This window comes from Eptatretus burgeri, unplaced genomic scaffold, assembly GCF_056783735.1.
Source record: "Eptatretus burgeri isolate ZD-2024b unplaced genomic scaffold, Ebu_testis_v1 Ebu_testis_scaffold_355, whole genome shotgun sequence".
Classification (NCBI taxonomy): Eukaryota; Metazoa; Chordata; class Myxini; order Myxiniformes; family Myxinidae; genus Eptatretus; species Eptatretus burgeri.
Genome location: NW_028222304.1, coordinates 32,325 through 50,000, shown reverse-complemented (window position 1 = coordinate 50,000; position 17,676 = coordinate 32,325). Strand labels below are relative to the sequence as shown.

The 17,676-nt window shown below is 42.0% G+C and overlaps 1 long non-coding RNA gene across 2 annotated transcripts; it reads right to left on the bottom strand.

Annotated features, from left to right (window-relative positions):
- Nucleotides 1-379: 379 nt before the first annotated feature.
- Nucleotides 380-9,357, bottom strand: LOC147007276 (uncharacterized). 2 transcript variants are annotated; one of them, XR_015054294.1, is made up of 3 exons: nt 9,100-9,357; nt 3,951-4,127; nt 380-1,617 (listed from the first exon to the last, which is right to left on the bottom strand). It is a non-coding gene; the product is annotated as an uncharacterized LOC147007276 (long non-coding RNA). The 2 variants fall into 2 exon arrangements; XR_015054295.1 differs by lacking the exon at nt 9,100-9,357 and adding an exon at nt 7,749-8,160.
- Between the last annotated feature and the right edge of the window lie 8,319 nt (nt 9,358-17,676).

Genomic DNA, 17,676 nt, shown 5'->3' with positions numbered 1-17,676 from the left:
TCGCTTTTTGATCCTTCGATGTCGGCTCTTCCTATCATTGCGAAGCAGAATTCGCCAAGCGTTGGATTGTTCACCCACTAACAGGGAACGTGAGCTGGGTTTAGACCGTCGTGAGACAGGTTAGTTTTACCCTACTGATGCTTTTGTCGCCGGGACAGCAACCCCGCTCAGTACGAGAGGAACCGCGGGTTCAGACACTTGGCGCGTGCGTCTGGCTGAGCAGCCAGCGGCGCGAAGCTACCATCTGAGGGATTATGGCTGAACGCCTCTAAGTCAGAATCCCTCCTTGGGCACGGCGATACTGTTGCGCGTGGGGCTTCGGCCGGGACAGCGTATACGACTCTTGAGCCGGCGGTCCCCTCCGTTGAATTTCGGAGGGCGGCTTCCGGCGCGGTCCTCCGCACGGCATCGGTTTCGAGGGTCGCCCGATGAATCTTGCAGCGCGACCCTCTCCGAGCGCCGCTCGCACAGCACGACGGTGGGGCGCCATGCGCCGAATGACTCGTAAACGACCTGGTTACGGCTCGGGGTGTCGTAAGTAGCAGAGCAGCTTCGTCGCTGCGATCTATTGAAAGTCATCCTTCGAGCTAATGTTTCGTCCGAGCGATACACGGTGGAACGGTGCACCGGTGCACTGCGAAGCGCGAAAGGCGCTTGCCTCCGAGGGCGATGCGGACGTGGGTGCCGGCACTGACCGTCTCTAGGTGCTGTGTGCTTCACGCGAGTGTACTCTCGTCGTGGCTGCTGCGTTTTTTCGTTTGCTTTTTTTTAGTCCTTCTGAGCAGCTTCCGACTGCAGAGGCTCGACCGGCGAGCACCGAACGTCTTTAGGTTGCTGCGTGCGGTTGTCGGTCTCGTGGCTGTTTGCGGTGTGCTCGATGTTGCATGACAAGTAACAGCTTGGGACGGGGTCCTCCACAAGGTCCCCGTCGCACGGGCGTGTGTCGAGCGTGAGCGGACGAAGGGAGGGCGAGGACAGCACAAAGAACACAGCACACAGGTGGCAGACAAGAGAGGGGTTTTCTCCACAAGGACCCTTCCTGATTCGTGACCGGTCTGTCAATATCACCGCTGTCACCAGGTGGACAGGTCCTTCTTCACAAGTACCGTTTTTCCCCGGTCCCTCAACACCGCCACCGTCAGCAATAGCAGGAGTCGGTTGAGCGCCATCCGTCTCTTTGACGGTGAAGAGAGAAGACACAAGAGAGGGGCGAGGGTGCTTCGAGAGAGGAGAGAAGAGAGAACAGAAGAGAGGAGAAGAGAGGAGAGGAGAGAAGAGAGAAGAGAAGAGAAGTGACGGTGACCTGACAAGAGAAGCAAGGAGATGTGCTTCCTCCACAAGAACCCTTCTTTCGTCATGGGTCCGTGAACGCCACCGCCGCCACCGCCACCCCCAGGAATACCAGGAGTCAGTTGCGCACCATTCGTCTCTCTGACGGTGAAATGAGAGGAGAGGGGAGGAGAGGTGAGGAGAGATGACATGATATGACATGACATGACATGAGATTAGATGACATCCTTCCTCCACAAGTACCCTTCGTCACCCGTCCGTCAACAGCGCCACCATCAATGAATATCATGAGTCAGTTGCACGACCCTCCGTTTCTCAGACGGTGACCTGAGGAGAGAAGAGACGAGAGGAGGTGTGTGAGTTGTGTGTGTTGTGTTGTGTTGTGTTGTGTTGTGTTGTGTTGTGTTGTGTTCGTGCGTGTTGGGGGGGGGTTTATTTCATTTTTTTGGTATACCTCGTCGAGGCTCGTGTGAGTTCTAACAAACAAGACACAGCAACAGGGGCATGAGACAAGAGCGGAGGGAGTGGGAATGACAAAACAGTGGGAACAGAGACATTAGGAGATCTGTGGAAGGGAGAGGGATCTGTGGGATGGGATGGGTAACATGGAGAATAGAAGATAGACATTGCAGGGACTTTCAGGAAGGAAAGCAGGGAATTTGAACGGGTTGGGTTTGGGTGGACTATCGGGGGAAGAAAAGATCGAGGATTTGAATGGGGGATGATAAGAGGTGGTGATGAACAGCTGTTTTGAAGGCCTGGAGGGAAGATTGGAATGAATAGAGTGAGGGAGTTTATTCCAAAGGTGGGAAAATTGAGGAATGAAAGAGTGAAGGTGAGCAGTGATTCGTGATTTTGGTAGTTTTACCAGAAGGGGGGTTGTTGTCGGACCTTGAGCGCCCTGCGGAAATGTGGTGGGGACAAATCGACACAAGATACCCACACGAGACAGTTTATACACACATTCATGAGGTAAACAAATACAGACAGTTGAAACAAACCCTCTTGCGTGAAACAAGTATAGACAGTTTATACACACATTCATGAGGTAAACAAATATAGACAGTTTATACAAACCCTCTTGCGTTTAACAAGTATAGACAGTTTATACAAACCCTCTTGAGTAAAACAAATAAAGACACTTGAAACACACACTCTTGAGGTGAACAAATATAGACACTTTAAACACACACTCTTGAGTTAAACAAATAAAGACATATTTAACACACACTCTTGAGTGATACAAACACACACAGTTTATACACACACTCGAGCGTTCAACAAATCTTGACAATTTGTACATACACTCTTGAGTTAAACAAATATAGACAGTTTATACATACACTCATGAGTGAAACAAATATAGACAGTTTATACATACACTCATGAGATAAACAAATATAGACACATTTCCACACACCCTTGAGTTAAACAAATATAGACACGTTATACACACACTCTTGAGGTAAACAAATATAGACAGTTTATACAGACATTCATGAGGTAAACAAATATAGACAGTTGAAACAAACCGTCTTGAGTGAAACAAATATAGACAGTTCATACATACACTCATGAGATAAACAAATATTGACAGTTTATACAAATCCTCTTGCGTTAAACAAATATAGACACTTTATACACACACTCTTGAGGTAAACAAATATAGACACTTTAAACACACACTCTTGAGTGAAACAAATACAGACAATTTATACACAGACTCTTGAGTTATCCAAATATAGACACATTATACAAACACTCTTGAGTTAAACAAATATAGGCTCCTTTAACATACACTCTTGAATAAAAGAAATATAGACAAGTTATACACACACACTCTTGAGGTAAACAAATATAGGAACTTTATACAAACACTTCAGAGGTAAACAAATATCGATACTTTACACAAATACTCGTGAGGAAAACAAATATAGATACTTTATAAAAACACTCGTGAGGTAAACAAATACAGACACTTAAAATAAACACTCACGAGTTAAACAAATATAGACACTATATACACACACTCTTGATTTAAACAAATATAGACACGTTATACAAACACATATGAGGAAAACAAATGTAGACAATTTATACAAACACTCTTGACGTAAACAAATATAGACACATTATACAAACACTCTTGAGTTAAACAAAAAAATGCTCCTGAAACACACACTCTTGAGGTAAACAAATATGGGCACTTTATACAAACACATATGAGGTAAACAAATATAGGCGCTTTATACAAAAACTTATGAGGTAAACAAATATAGATACTTTACACAAATTCTCGTGAGGAAAACAAATAGAGATACTTTATAAAAACACTCGTGAGGTAAACAAATATAGACACTTAAAACAAACACTCACGAGTTAAACAAATATAGACACTATATACACACACTCTTGATTGAAACAAATATAGACACTTTATACCCACACTCTTGATTTAAACAAATATAGACACTTTATACACACACTCTTGATTTCAACAAATATAGACACTTTATACACACACTCTTGATTTAAACAAATACAGACACTTTATAAAAACACTCGTGACGTCAGCAAATATAGACACATTCTTCACACACTCTTGAGTTAAACAAATATGGAAACTTTATACAAACAACACCGGGCGTCGTGGCGTGCACCTGTAATCCGGCAACTCGGAGGCTTGGGTTGGAAGATCGCTTGAGGATGGGAGCTCTGCACTGGGCCACGCCATGAGAGGGTGGAAGGCAGCCCGGAATCATGGCGAAACCCAATCCTTATCCCTGTGTCGTATGAGGCGACCAGGCTTGCGTCAGGAAGAGCATCCAGTGTAAAACCTGTGTCAAATCAGAATGCGGATCATTACGGATGATCCGCTTTGGCGACCCCAAACGGGAGCAGCCGAAAGACGAAAAAAATACTTCATACAAACACTCATGAGGTAAACAAATATAGACACATGATACAAACGCTCATGAGATAAACAAATAAAGACACATTATACACACACTCTTGAGGTAGACAAATATAGACATTTTATATACACACTCTTGAGGTAAACAAATATAGACACTTTATACATACACTCTTGAATTAAACAAATATAGACACTTTATACAAACACTCTTGAGGAAAACAAATACAGACACTTTATACACACACTCTTGAGTTAAACAAATACAGACACTTTATACACACACTCTTCAGTTAAACAAACATAGACACTTCATACAAACATTTATGAGGTAAACAAATATGGACACTTTACATAAACACTCTTGAGGTAAACAAATAGAGAATCTTTATTCACACACTCTTGAGTTATCCAAATATAGACACATTATACAAACACTCTTGAGTTAAACAAATATAGGCTCCTTAAACACACACTCTTGAGGTAAAAAAATATGGGCACTTTGTTCAAACACTTTTGAGGTAAACAAATATAAACACTTTATACACACTCTCTTGAGTTAAACAAATATAGACACATTAAACACACACTCTTGAGGTAAACAAATATAGACACTTTATACACACACTCTTGAGGTAAACAAATAGAGACACTTGAAAGACACACTCTTGAGTTAAACAAATATAGACATGTGAAACACATACAGACACTTTATACACACACACACACACACACACACACACACACACACACACACACACACACACACACACACACACACACACACACACACACACTTGAGTTTAACAAATATTGACACTTTAAACAAACACTTCTGAGGTAAACAAACATAAACACTCGTGAGATTAACAAATACAGACACATTATACACACACTCTTGAGTTAAACAAATATCGACACATGAAACATACACTCTTGAGTTAAACAAATATAGACACATTAAACACACACTCTTGAGTTAAATAAATATAGACACATTATACACACACTCTTGAGTTAAACAAATATAGACACATTATACACACACTCTTGATTTAAACAAATATAGACCCTTTATACAAACACTCTTGAGTTAAACAAATATAGACATATTAAACACACACTCTTGAGTGAAACAAATACAGACACTTTACACACACACACACACACACACACACACACACACACACACACACACACACACACACACACACACACACACACACACACACACACACACACACACACACACTTGAGTTTAACAAATGTTGACACTTTAAACAAACACTTCTGAGGTAAACAAACATGAACACTTGATGCAAACACTCGTGAGATTAACAACGATAGACACATTATACACAAACTCTTGAGTTATACAAATATAGACACTTGAAACACACACTCTTGAGTTAAACAAATACAGACACATTATACACACACTCTTGAGTTAATCAAATATCGACACATGATATATCCACTCTTGAGTTAAACAAATATAGACACATTAAACACACACTCTTGAGTTTAACAAATATCGACACATTATACACACACTCTTGAGTTAAACAAATATAGACACATTAAACACACACTCTTGAGTGAAACAAATATAGACACATTAAACACACACTCTTGAGTTAAACAAATATCGACACTTTATACAAACACTCTTGAGTTAAAGAAATATAGACACTTTTTCACACACTATTGAGGTAACCAAATATAGACACTTCATGCACACACTTGTTGTCAACAAAGAAAGACACTTTATACAAACACTCTTGAGTTAAACAAATATAGACACTTGAAACGCACACTCTTGAGTTAAACAAATACAGACACATTATACACACACTCTTGAGTGAAACAAATATAGATATATTAATCACACACTCTTGAGTGAAACAAATATTGACACTTTGTACACACACTCTTGAGGGAAACAAATATAGGCACTTTATACACACACTCTTGCGTTAAACAAATCTAGACACATTAAACACACACTCTTGAGTGAAACAAAACACAGACACTTTATACGCACACACACACTTGAGATTTATAAATATAGACACTTCATACAAACACTTATGAGGTAAACAAATATCGACACTTTATACAAACACTCGTGAGATAAACAAATATAGACGCTTTTCTAAACACTCTTGAGGTCAACAAAGAAAGACAATTTATACACACACTCTTGAGGTAAATAAATACAGACACTTTAAACACACACTCTTGAGCTAAACAAATATAGACACTTTAAACACACACTATTGAGTGAAACAAATGCAGACAGTTTATACACACACTCTAGAGTTCAACAAATCTTGACAGTTTGTACATGCACTCTTGAGTTAAACAAATATAGACAGTTTATACGTACACTCATGAGTGAAACAAATATAGACACTTTTCACAAACACTCTTGAGTTAAACAAATGTAGGCACTTTATACATACACTCTTGAGGTAAACAAATATAGACAGTTTATACATACACTCTTCAGTTAAACAAATATAGACAGTTTATACATACACTCTTCAGTTAAACAAATATAGACAGTTTATACATACACTCATGAGATAAACAAATATTGACAGTTTAAACATACACGATTGAGTTAAACAAATACAGACACTTTATACACACACTCTTGAGGGAAACAAATAAAGACAGTTTATACACACATTCATGAGGTAAACAAATATAGACAGTTGAAACAAACCCTCTTGAGTTAAACAAATATAGACAGTTTATACATACACTCATGAGATAAACAAATATAGACAGTCTCTTCAAACCCTCTTGCGTTAAACAAGAAAAGACTGTTTATACATACACTCACGAGTTAAACAAATACAGACAGTTTATACATACACTCATGAGATAAACATATCTAGACAGTTTATACAAACCCTCTTTAGTAAAACAAATAAAGACACTTTATAAACACACTCTTGAGGTGAACAAATATAGACACTTTAAACTCACACTCTTGAGTTAAACAAATAAAGACATATTAAACACACACTCTTGAGTGAAACAAATACAGACACTTTATACACACACTCAAGAGTTCAACAAATCTCGACAGTTTGTACATGCACTCTTGAGTTAAACAAATATAGACAGTTTATACATACACTCATGAGTTAAATAAACTAGTGCATGCCCGTAGGTGCGTGCCCGTAGGTGCAAACTAAACAAAACAAAAAACTTCCAAACCGCATTCCATAAACAAACACACAGGCCGTTCCTCCGCTCTCATGTGCCCGTTCGTGCATGGCCGTACATGCAAAAAAAAACAACTTTCAAACCGCGTGCCAGAAACAGCAACCACACAGGCCGTTCCTTCGCTCTCTTAAATGACGATTGGATTGGGGCATTGTGTTTAATAAAATCGAGAAAGAATGAATACAGTAAGTGGACAAATCAAGAAAAAAAAATCGAGAAAGTACCGAAATCGAGAAAGAAAGAACACAGTAAGTCGATAAATCAAGAAAAAAAAATCGATAAGAATACAGTAATCGTCACTGACTGGATTGGGGTATTGGGTTTGAGAAAATCGAGAAAGAAATCGAGAAAGTACAGAAATAGAGAAAGAAAGAATCGAGAAAGAATACAGTAATCGTCACTCTCCGGAAGTGAAGTCCTCACTGTCTGGAAGTTCGCATTAGGCAGTTACGATTATTCGCAATTTATTCTTAATGGCCAATTATTCAATTGGCTCCAACGTATTTTGCCTTTTCCCAATGTCATCGCAAGGAAAAACATAAAGAGAAGAGGAAAGAGGAGATAAAAAACGTGCAAAAAATAATTTACTTCCTGCTTCGGAGCATACCAGCTACCTCTGAAGTTCCCCAAATTTATGCACCGTCTAATATGAAAACGATCATAACTTGGGTCATTGTGTTTATCTATAAATGCGCATAAGAAATCGAGAAATTATTAGAATACACCAAGTCATCACTCTCCGGAAGCCCGTACGTTGTAACCCGTAATGGGGAACGTGGCTGTCCTTCCCTTCACCATCGGCCACACTCACGCAACAACGTGTCTTGCCATTGGTTTGGTAAATAAATGGCCATAACTTGGGAAGCACTTGCCCGATTAATATCAAACCTTGAAAAGGCACATCCTCAGGTCCCCAGCAATATTCCTGGCAAGTTTCAATTAGATCAGACCAGAGGTTGTCAAGAAACAGCGGTCACACACACACACACACACACACACACACACACACACACACACACACACACACACACACACACACACACACACACACACACACACACACACACACACACACACACACACACACTGCTGGAATTATACATAGATATAGACAGTTTATACATACACTCACCAGTCAAACAAATATAAACACTTTTTACAAACACTCTTGAGTTAAACAAATGCAGACACTTTATACACACAATCTTGAGGTAAACAAATATAGATACTTTACACAAATACTCGTGAGGAAAACAAATATAGATATTTTATAAAAACGCTCGTGAGGTAAACAAATTTCGACACTTTATCTAAACACTCTTGAGGTAAACAAATATAGACACTTTATACCCACACTCTTGAGTTCAACAAATGTTGACACTTTATCCAAACACATATGAGGTAAATAAATATAAACAATTCATACTAACACGCTTGAGGTAAACAAATATCGACACTTTATACAAACACTCTTGAGGTAAACAAATATAGACACTTTTTACACACACTCTTGAGGTAAACAAATATAGACACTTTTTACACACACTCTTGAGGTAAACAAATGTAGAAACTTTAAACACACACTCTTGAGTAAAACAAATATAGACATATTAAAAACACTTTATACAAACAATACCGGGCGTCGTGGCGTGCACCTGTAATGCGGCTACTCGTTGGCTTGGGTTCGAGCATCGCTTGGGGAAGGGAGCTCTGCACTGGGCCACGCTATGAGAGGGTGTAGGGCAGCCCGGAATCATGGCGAAACCCAATCCTTATCCCTGTGTCGTATGAGGCGACCAGGGTTGCGTCAGGAAGAGCATCCAGCGTAAAACCTGTGCCAAATCAGAATGCGGATCATTACGGATGATCCGCTTTGGCGACCCCTAATGGGAGCAGCCGAAAGACGAACAAAAATATTTCATACAAACACTCATGAGATAAACAAATATAGACACTTTATACAAACCCTCTTGCGTTAAACAAGTATAGAGAGTTTATACAAACACTCTTGAGTTTAACAAATATAGACAGTTTATACATACACTCTTAAGTTAAACGAATACCGACAGTTTCTCCATACACTCTTGAGTTAAACGAATAGAGACAGTTTATACATACACTCTTCAGTTCAACAAATGTGGACACTTTTACCACACACTCTTGAGTTTAACAAATATAGACACTTTATACACACACTCTTGAGTAAAACAAATATAGACACTTTATACATTCACTCGTGAGGTAAACAAATACAGACTTCATTCTCACGTGACGACCAATACAGGCAAATCTGCCGGCACAAAAGGGAGGATGCAAAACACTTTCTTGGATTGAAAATTACAATCATAATTGTGTTGAGAATGTTATGAAACCTTCCACCCACCTTCGGACATCCGTTCGGTCCCCAAACAGTTCCACAGAAAGTTTGACGTGGCTTGCCCCAAAACTGTGGGAGTAGTTAGGGGACTGATGGATAGAAGGACATTCCAACTTTACTACCTCCGCCACCGACGGTGAAGGAGGTTATGTTTTTACCCCTTTCTGTCTGGTTTGTTTGTTTGTTTATCTCTGTTTGTTTGTGTGCAGGATATCTCAAAACGTTGTGAACGGATCTGGGTGAAATTTTGCGGACAGATTCGATGTGTGACAAGGACGAACTTATTAGATTTTGCTGAAGATCCGGGTCTGGATCTGATAATATGTTCAGTGATTCTTCACCATTGAGAGAAAGGGTAAAAAAAGGATATCTACAGTCTGAGATTTAAAAAAAAATGTGTTGGGCTCTATATTTTCTCATGGATCAGGAATTAAGTGGCAGAGGTTTCCGCTCTCCCAAGTGCCTGTCTCGTTAATATGGATATGTCGTCCTTTCTGTTTCATCTTAGCTATATTTGTTCACTCGAAAAAAAAAAAATTCATTCTGCCTCATTTATTCATGAACTCACGAAAAATCATGAACTCATTTTATGCTTAATTCCTTCATTCATTCTCTACCTTAGCTTTTGTCAATGTCTCCAAACTGAATCTTGATTATCTGAATTTTGAGTAAGTTGGCCTCAAAAGGCAGTCCCGAATGGCCATCCTGTATCATGCAAAGTCCTTCCTTGGCACCCCGATCTCCAACCTGCTCAGCTTGACGCCATGGAAACAAGGCCTTCAAGATCATTGGAATGTCCCTCTTCGAAGCTGAGTCTTATGGGCCTCTCACTTTCCCATTACAGACAGGCTGGTGGTCTGTCTTTCTTGTACCGCCTCCTTTCTGGCGTTGTATCCTCTGCTCTTTCTGTACTTTGTCCCCCCAGGATTCTGAAGGTTGCATGCCGTCCCCATCACTGCTCACCTCCACTCGTTCGTTCCTCTTCTTCCCACCTGTGGAACCAACTTTTCATTTTCTTTTACCTCATTCTTTCCCCCAGGTCTTCAAGACAGTTGTTCACCACCCTCTCAGATCAACCTCCCTCACCCCACCCCCTTTCAAGTTTCCAGTTTTACTTTGTGAGAGTTTGCGGCTGTATCCATCTTGTTCACCCTGTGTGTCCTCCCTATTCCCCATTCTTTCATATATCCCTAATTTACCTCCGCCATCGAAGATGGACGGAGGCTACTGTTTTCACCCTTGTCTGTTTGTTTGTTTTTGTTTGTTTGTGAACAGTATTGCGGAAAAAGTCCTCAACGGATTTCGACGAAACTTGGTGGGGGGATTAGGTATGGTCCAAGGATCATGCCATTACATTTTGGACTTGGTCCAAAGTTCAACATGGCTACTATGGCGGCCATTTTGAAAAAAATATTTGAATTTTTGATTTTGCATTTCTTCATGTTTTAAGTGATTTTTTTTTCCAACAAAATTTCGATTTTTGTTTTTGCATTTCTACATGTTATAAGTGATTTTCAACAAAAAACATGCCAAAATTATAATTGCAGCTGATTTTGGAACTTCAGGTGGATATACCCACGTAAAATAAATTTCTGTCTCAAGGAATCGAGTTATGACGAATGAATTGAGTATGTAAAAGTTAAAAGTAAAAGGGAAAGTTGCAAACTATAACTCTGTGAGCACTGTTGACGTCAAATTGAATGAATAGGATATCAGGTTCACTTGAGTGACCTAGTAGTATTGGCGGCGGAGGTTTTGCACTCTACCGAGTGCTCCCCCTCTAGTTTCTCCATGTCTGCCTCTATTTTATCCATCAACTCTGCTCTTGGTGTGTCCTCCTCCCTCTATTTTTCCTTACTGTTCCTTTTGTTCTGTTACATTCTGATCCGTTTGATCTTCTCGCTCCTCCACAAGCCTCGGCCTTGCTTTTAAGCATCAGCGTTTGGCTGCTTGTCATTGGGGAAAGGGAAAGGTACTTTGGAGTGATGAGTCAGAGTTTGAAATTTTTGGAACAAAAAGAAGGCAGAAGGAGGGTTTTGATGAGAAGAATAAGGAGATGTCTGTGCAGCCTACACTGAAGCATGGTGGAGGCTTTGTTCAGGTTTGGGGTGTATTTGGTGAGAATTGAAGGAACAATGAATGATGATAAGTACAAGCAGATCCTAATCCACCTTGTTATCCCATCGGGAAGGAGGTTAATTGGCGACAACTTTGTTTCCACCACAATGCCCTTAAATTCACTGCAAACGTCATTAAAACAAATTTAGAAAGAAAATCAGTCAGGTAACTCGATAACGATAAGAATGACACTCTCAAACTTCTGACCTTCAAAAATTATTGTGACGTTGACCTTCCACATGTAAAAATAGTGCAGTACAACACATTTCCTGGCAATGAGCCCAAGTGTATGGAATTGTACATCTTCAAAAATCAAAGAAAAAGCTTCACGCACACGCACACACTATCTGTACCTTCCCTATTGTTATCGTCCCACTCCTCCACCCACCCCCACCCCCATTCCCAATCCTCCACTCTTCTCACCCCCACTGAATAAAAGTATATAAACTGTGAGCCTGAATCAATGTGGCGTTGATGTAGTCCACGCCTGATGAGCCAAATGGCCTCCTCCTCCTCTGTCGAAGTTCCTTGTGTAACCTGTGACACTATATCAAACCCCTGCAGTCCAGCTTTTCATTACTCGATTGGTCCCCCAGGGGTGTGCTATAATGTCACACTACCACTACCTCAATAAGGTGAGTATGGCAGTAAGTGGAGTACTTTCAGGACCCACACAAGTACACCCTGATTACCTGAATGACAACCACCTTGGATCGAACCACAAAAATATACCAGAAAAAGCATCAACTACCTAAAGGCCGCTCCTAGGATGGGAAAAGTGGCCATCACGGTTGTTTTAGGTGGTAGGTTGTAAACAGCAACCGCCCAAACATGGGAAAGCCCAAAAGTTTGTGGCTCCTAGTTTCCGGCATTGTGGGGGTGCAAATAATATTGCCTGAATGAGAGAGAGAGAGAGCGAGAGCGAGAGCGAGAGCGAGAGCGAGAGCGAGAGCGAGAGCGAGAGCGAGAGCGAGAGCGAGAGCGAGAGCGAGAGCGAGAGAGAGAGAGAGAGAGACAGAGAGAGAGAGAGACAGAGAGACAGAGAGACAGAGAGACAGAGAGACAGAGAGACAGAGAGACAGAGAGACAGAGACAGACAGAGACAGACAGAGACAGACAGAGACAGACAGAGACAGACAGAGACAGACAGAGACAGACAGAGACAGACAGAGACAGACAGAGACAGACAGAGACAGACAGAGACAGACAGAGACAGACAGAGACAGACAGAGACAGACAGAGACAGACAGAGACAGACAGAGACAGACAGAGACAGAGAGAGAGAGAGAGAGAGAGAGAGAGAGAGAGAGAGAGAGAGAGAGAGAGAGACAGAGCAGTAGTAGTGTCGGTCCCTCCTTCGACCCTTGCCTTTCTCATAAATTTGACTCTTTTTCTCTTAGTTTCACCAACATTTGTGGTCTTTCTTCTAACCTTTCCTCTGTTGAACACCATTTCGTTAGTACCTCGACTAATATCTTGCTTCTCTTGTACACTTTACAAGAAGACAGAACTATCAAATGATCTTCTCGTTCATTCCTTTTAAATGTCCAACTCGTAGAAGGATCCAGATTCAGATTTTCACCAAAATCTAATAAACCAATCCTCACACACCCAACCTGTCCAGCAAGTTTCATCTGAATCTATCGATAACTTACTGAGATATCCTGCACACAAACAGACAGGGATGAAAACGTAACTTCGGTGGCGGAGGTAACTTGAACCTTCACTCACGATTCCGCTTCAAAGGAGGAGTCTGTACTTATTCCAACATCAACACACCTGTTTTCCTTGTGGACCTTGAATCTACAAACTTTGATGTCATGGCTTAAAATGAAACACCACCAATCCATTACGTTTTAGCTACACAATTTCAGTGGCGATTGGTTCATCTGACCACATTCTAGTTGCATGTCTCTTTACTACCATTCCTCCTTCTCCAACTGCTCTTTCTGAACGCCATTATTGGCACTCCAATAGAGCTGACTGGGCTGGCTTAGTGAAATTATATTGTGGCAGTTTTCGGAGACCCCCAGGGAAGCACACACCAACACACATAAAGAACCCTCAGATAGTTATCTCCGCAGCATAGTGTCGATCATATAATTGAAAACCATTGCAATTCTTTTCTTCTCTATATACTGTATCTCTATCTCTCCTTCGCTATCTCTCTGTTTCCCTCTATTTTTCTCAATCCCTCTCCACATCCCCACAGCACATCCACATACACAACAGCATGATTTTCACTCCACAACTCCACAAATCAAGACACTCCAAATGTGAAAAGCCTGCATTTCGTCACCAAAAAGGCATTGAAAGGGCAAGGAATGAGTTTCCCCAGCCTGCAGCCCCAATCAGTGACCAATCCTGCATCACAAATCAGTGACCGAGTCTGCAGCCTGAATCAGTTACCGAGCTTTGAGGGTACCAATGAACATCGACGAGGTCACAAGGCTATCTAATGGGGGAGATAGATGGGTCATATGGCATTGGGCCGGAGTTCAGAACGTGTGCGTCTGGAAACGGAGAGGTCAAGCGAGCTGGTGGTTGGAGAGTGGGCTGATGTCTGCGGCACAAGCGGAGGACTGGTATCTGCAGACCGAGTTGGTGGACAAGCGCAAGCGAGGTGAGGTCCGGTACCAGACAGACCAGCGGAGAGTTACCAGACTCGTCAGCCATACACACTTCTTTACCCAATCTTTCTCTTGTTATCCCTATTCTAATTTGCTCCCTTTGGACGCACGGACATCAATGGAAAGCTCCGACTGCTCTTTTCAGAGCTTACCGATTATCGACCTTCACGCCATTTCCTCCAACGCCAAACACACCCACCCTCTGAACCTTTCAGGACATGTTGCCTGACACCATCATCTTCTCCCCCCGCCCCTCCCCATTTCTTTGGACCCACATGAGCCTGCCGGCTTATGTATGGTAAGCAAGAGGCCAACAGCATACCTCATATTCATTTCTCCTACCCTGTCCTCCTTTCTTCCCTCATTTTCTGACATGACTGTGGCACCCATCTGAATTTTGTCACAAGTAACTGATTAAGAGTGGGCTTTTGTGAGTGGGGTCAGGATTTCAGTTGTGACACTGCCTTGTACATACATGCTTTTGTTAAATCATGACAAACCATTTTCAAACTGTCTGGTTGTTGTTTACATTGGTTAAGCATAGTGTGTGGAACAGAGAGTTTGTCCCCGTGGTTCCGACACGGGTCCATCTCCGGTAACGCTCGGCCATATTTTATCAAGGTGGCATGTTGGGAAGCACAGTTCTTATCTGGGGTGATTAATTTTTCCGGAAAGGTAAAAATGGATTGGGTGCTGAACCCTACCTAAATTAAGCTTCTTCGCTCACTGCAGATCTGGGTAAAATCACAAACTGGTCCAACACATGGAACATGTCTTTCAATCTGGAAAAATCTCACACTCTCACTATGTCTCTCCGAAAGGACCATTCGTTTGGAATCCCCCCCCCCCGCCCCATCCACTTTCTCAACAATCCTCTTGAAGAAGTCCATTCATTCAAGCTTCTGGGTCTCACGACCTGCCATGATCTTTCCTGAGAAAGCCACATTTCCAACCTGGCTTAGAAAGCCAGTCGCCGACTGGGAATCCTCCATCGTGCAAAGTCCTTCCTCAGCCTACCTGAGCTCCTGACCACATACAAAGCTTTTGTCCGCAGCCTGATGGAGTACTGCTCTCCCCTTTGGGCTGGTACTCCTGCCTCCCACCTTTCTTGGCTTCATGCTGTGAAAACTAAGGCATTTCAGATCATTGGCATCTCCCGCAATGAGGCTGAGTCTTTGGGCCTCTCACTCTCTCACCGCAGGCAGTTCGGTGGTCTTTCTGTCTTCTACCGTCTCCTCTCCTGTCTCGCCCCCCCCTGCTGTGTATGTGATTTGTCCCCACCATATTTCCGCAGGGCGCTCAAGGTCCTCCAACAACCCCCTTCTGGTAAAACTACCAAATCACGAATCACTGATCACCTTCACTCTTTCATTCCTATATTTCCACACCTTTGGAATAAACTCCCTTACTCTGTTCAATCCCATTCTTCCCTCCAGGGCTTCAAAATAGCTGTTCACCACCACCTCTTATCATCCACCATCCAAATTCTCGATCTTTTCTTACCCCGTTAATCCAGCCCAAACCCACCTCCTTCAAATTCCCTGCTTTCTTTCCTGAAAGTCCCTGTCATGTCCATCTTGGATACCCCGTGTTCCCTGCCCAATCCCTCTCCCTTCCACAGATCTCCTAATGTCTCTGTTCCCCAGTGTTTTGTCCTTCCCACTCCCGCCCCTCTTGTCTCATGCCCCCCTTGCTGTGCGTTGTGCGTTAGCTCTCACACGAGCCTCGACAAGGTATACAAAAAAAAAAAGGGACATGGCATATCATACCTGGAAATAGTATTTTTCCTCTGACTCATATTCAGCCTTCTTCTCCAATTTAAATCATTGCAGATTTGCTATTTGTGAGGCGAAGCATTCTTTTATCCAAAGGAAGTGTGACAGCCTCTCTTCTTCCTTCACTTGTTGGTTTTTCTGATCTTCTGCCAAAAGTATCTTCAACAACTTTTGTCGCACAACCTTTCCTTCACTTTTCCGTTCCGATGATACTATTGCTGTCTCTCCAACCGACAGAGCAACTCTTTTTGGCTCTTTTCTCCTCTAATTCCACATTGGATGACTCTCACATTCAAACAACCCATGATGCACCCTTTACCAATCATATACCTCTCCCTATAATCTCTTTTCAAATAATCAAAAAAGTACTTCTCTCTTTGGATACACGCAAGGTGTACGGACAAAATGGCATTCCTCCTCGTATTTTGAAGGAGTGTGCTTCAGAACTTGCACTTGTGCTTTCTCGTTTATTTTGCTTGTGTTTGAAAACCCAAACATTTCCTATTTTCTGTAAACATGCATTAGTACAGCCTACTCTAAAGAAGGGTGATCGTTCAAACCCTTCCAACTTCTGTCCTTTCTCCGATTTCCAAAGTCTTTGAACGTCTTCTCAATTCTCATTTCCTCAATCATCTTGAATCTCAGTCTTCTCTCTGACCATCAGTGTGGCTTTCATAAGACGAGATCTCCCAATGATATATTTTCCGATATTACAAATATCTGGTCTTGTTCTCTGAGAGACAATGAGGAATCCTTTGTTGTAGCCCTTGAGATTTCAAAAGCTTTGGACAGAGTGTGGCACCGGAGTCTTTTTTTTTTTTCTTTTTCTTGTATACCTTGGTCGAGGCTCGTATGAGAGCTAACACACAACTCACAGCAAGGAGGCATGAGAGAAGAGGAGCAGGAGTGGAAGGGACAAAACAGTGGGGAACAGACACATTAGGTGAACTGTGGAAGGGAGAGGGATGGGGATGGGACGGGGAACATGGCGAAGAGAAGATGGACATTACAGGGACTTTCAGGACGGAAAGCAGGGGAATTGAAGGAGGTGGGCTTGGGTGGATTATCGGGGGTAGAAAAGATCGAGGATTTGGATGGGGGAAGATAAGAGGTGGTGGTGAACAGCTGTTTTGAAAGCCTGGAGGGAAGAATGAGAAAGAATAGAGTGAGGAAGTTTATTCCAAAGGCGGGGAAAAAAGAGGAATGAAAGAGTGAAGATGAGCAGTGATTCGTGATTTTGGTAGTTTTACCAGAAGGGGGTTGTTGGCGGACTTTGAGCGCCCTGTGATAATGTGGTGGGGACAAATCGCAGAGAGAGCAGGGGGGGAGAGG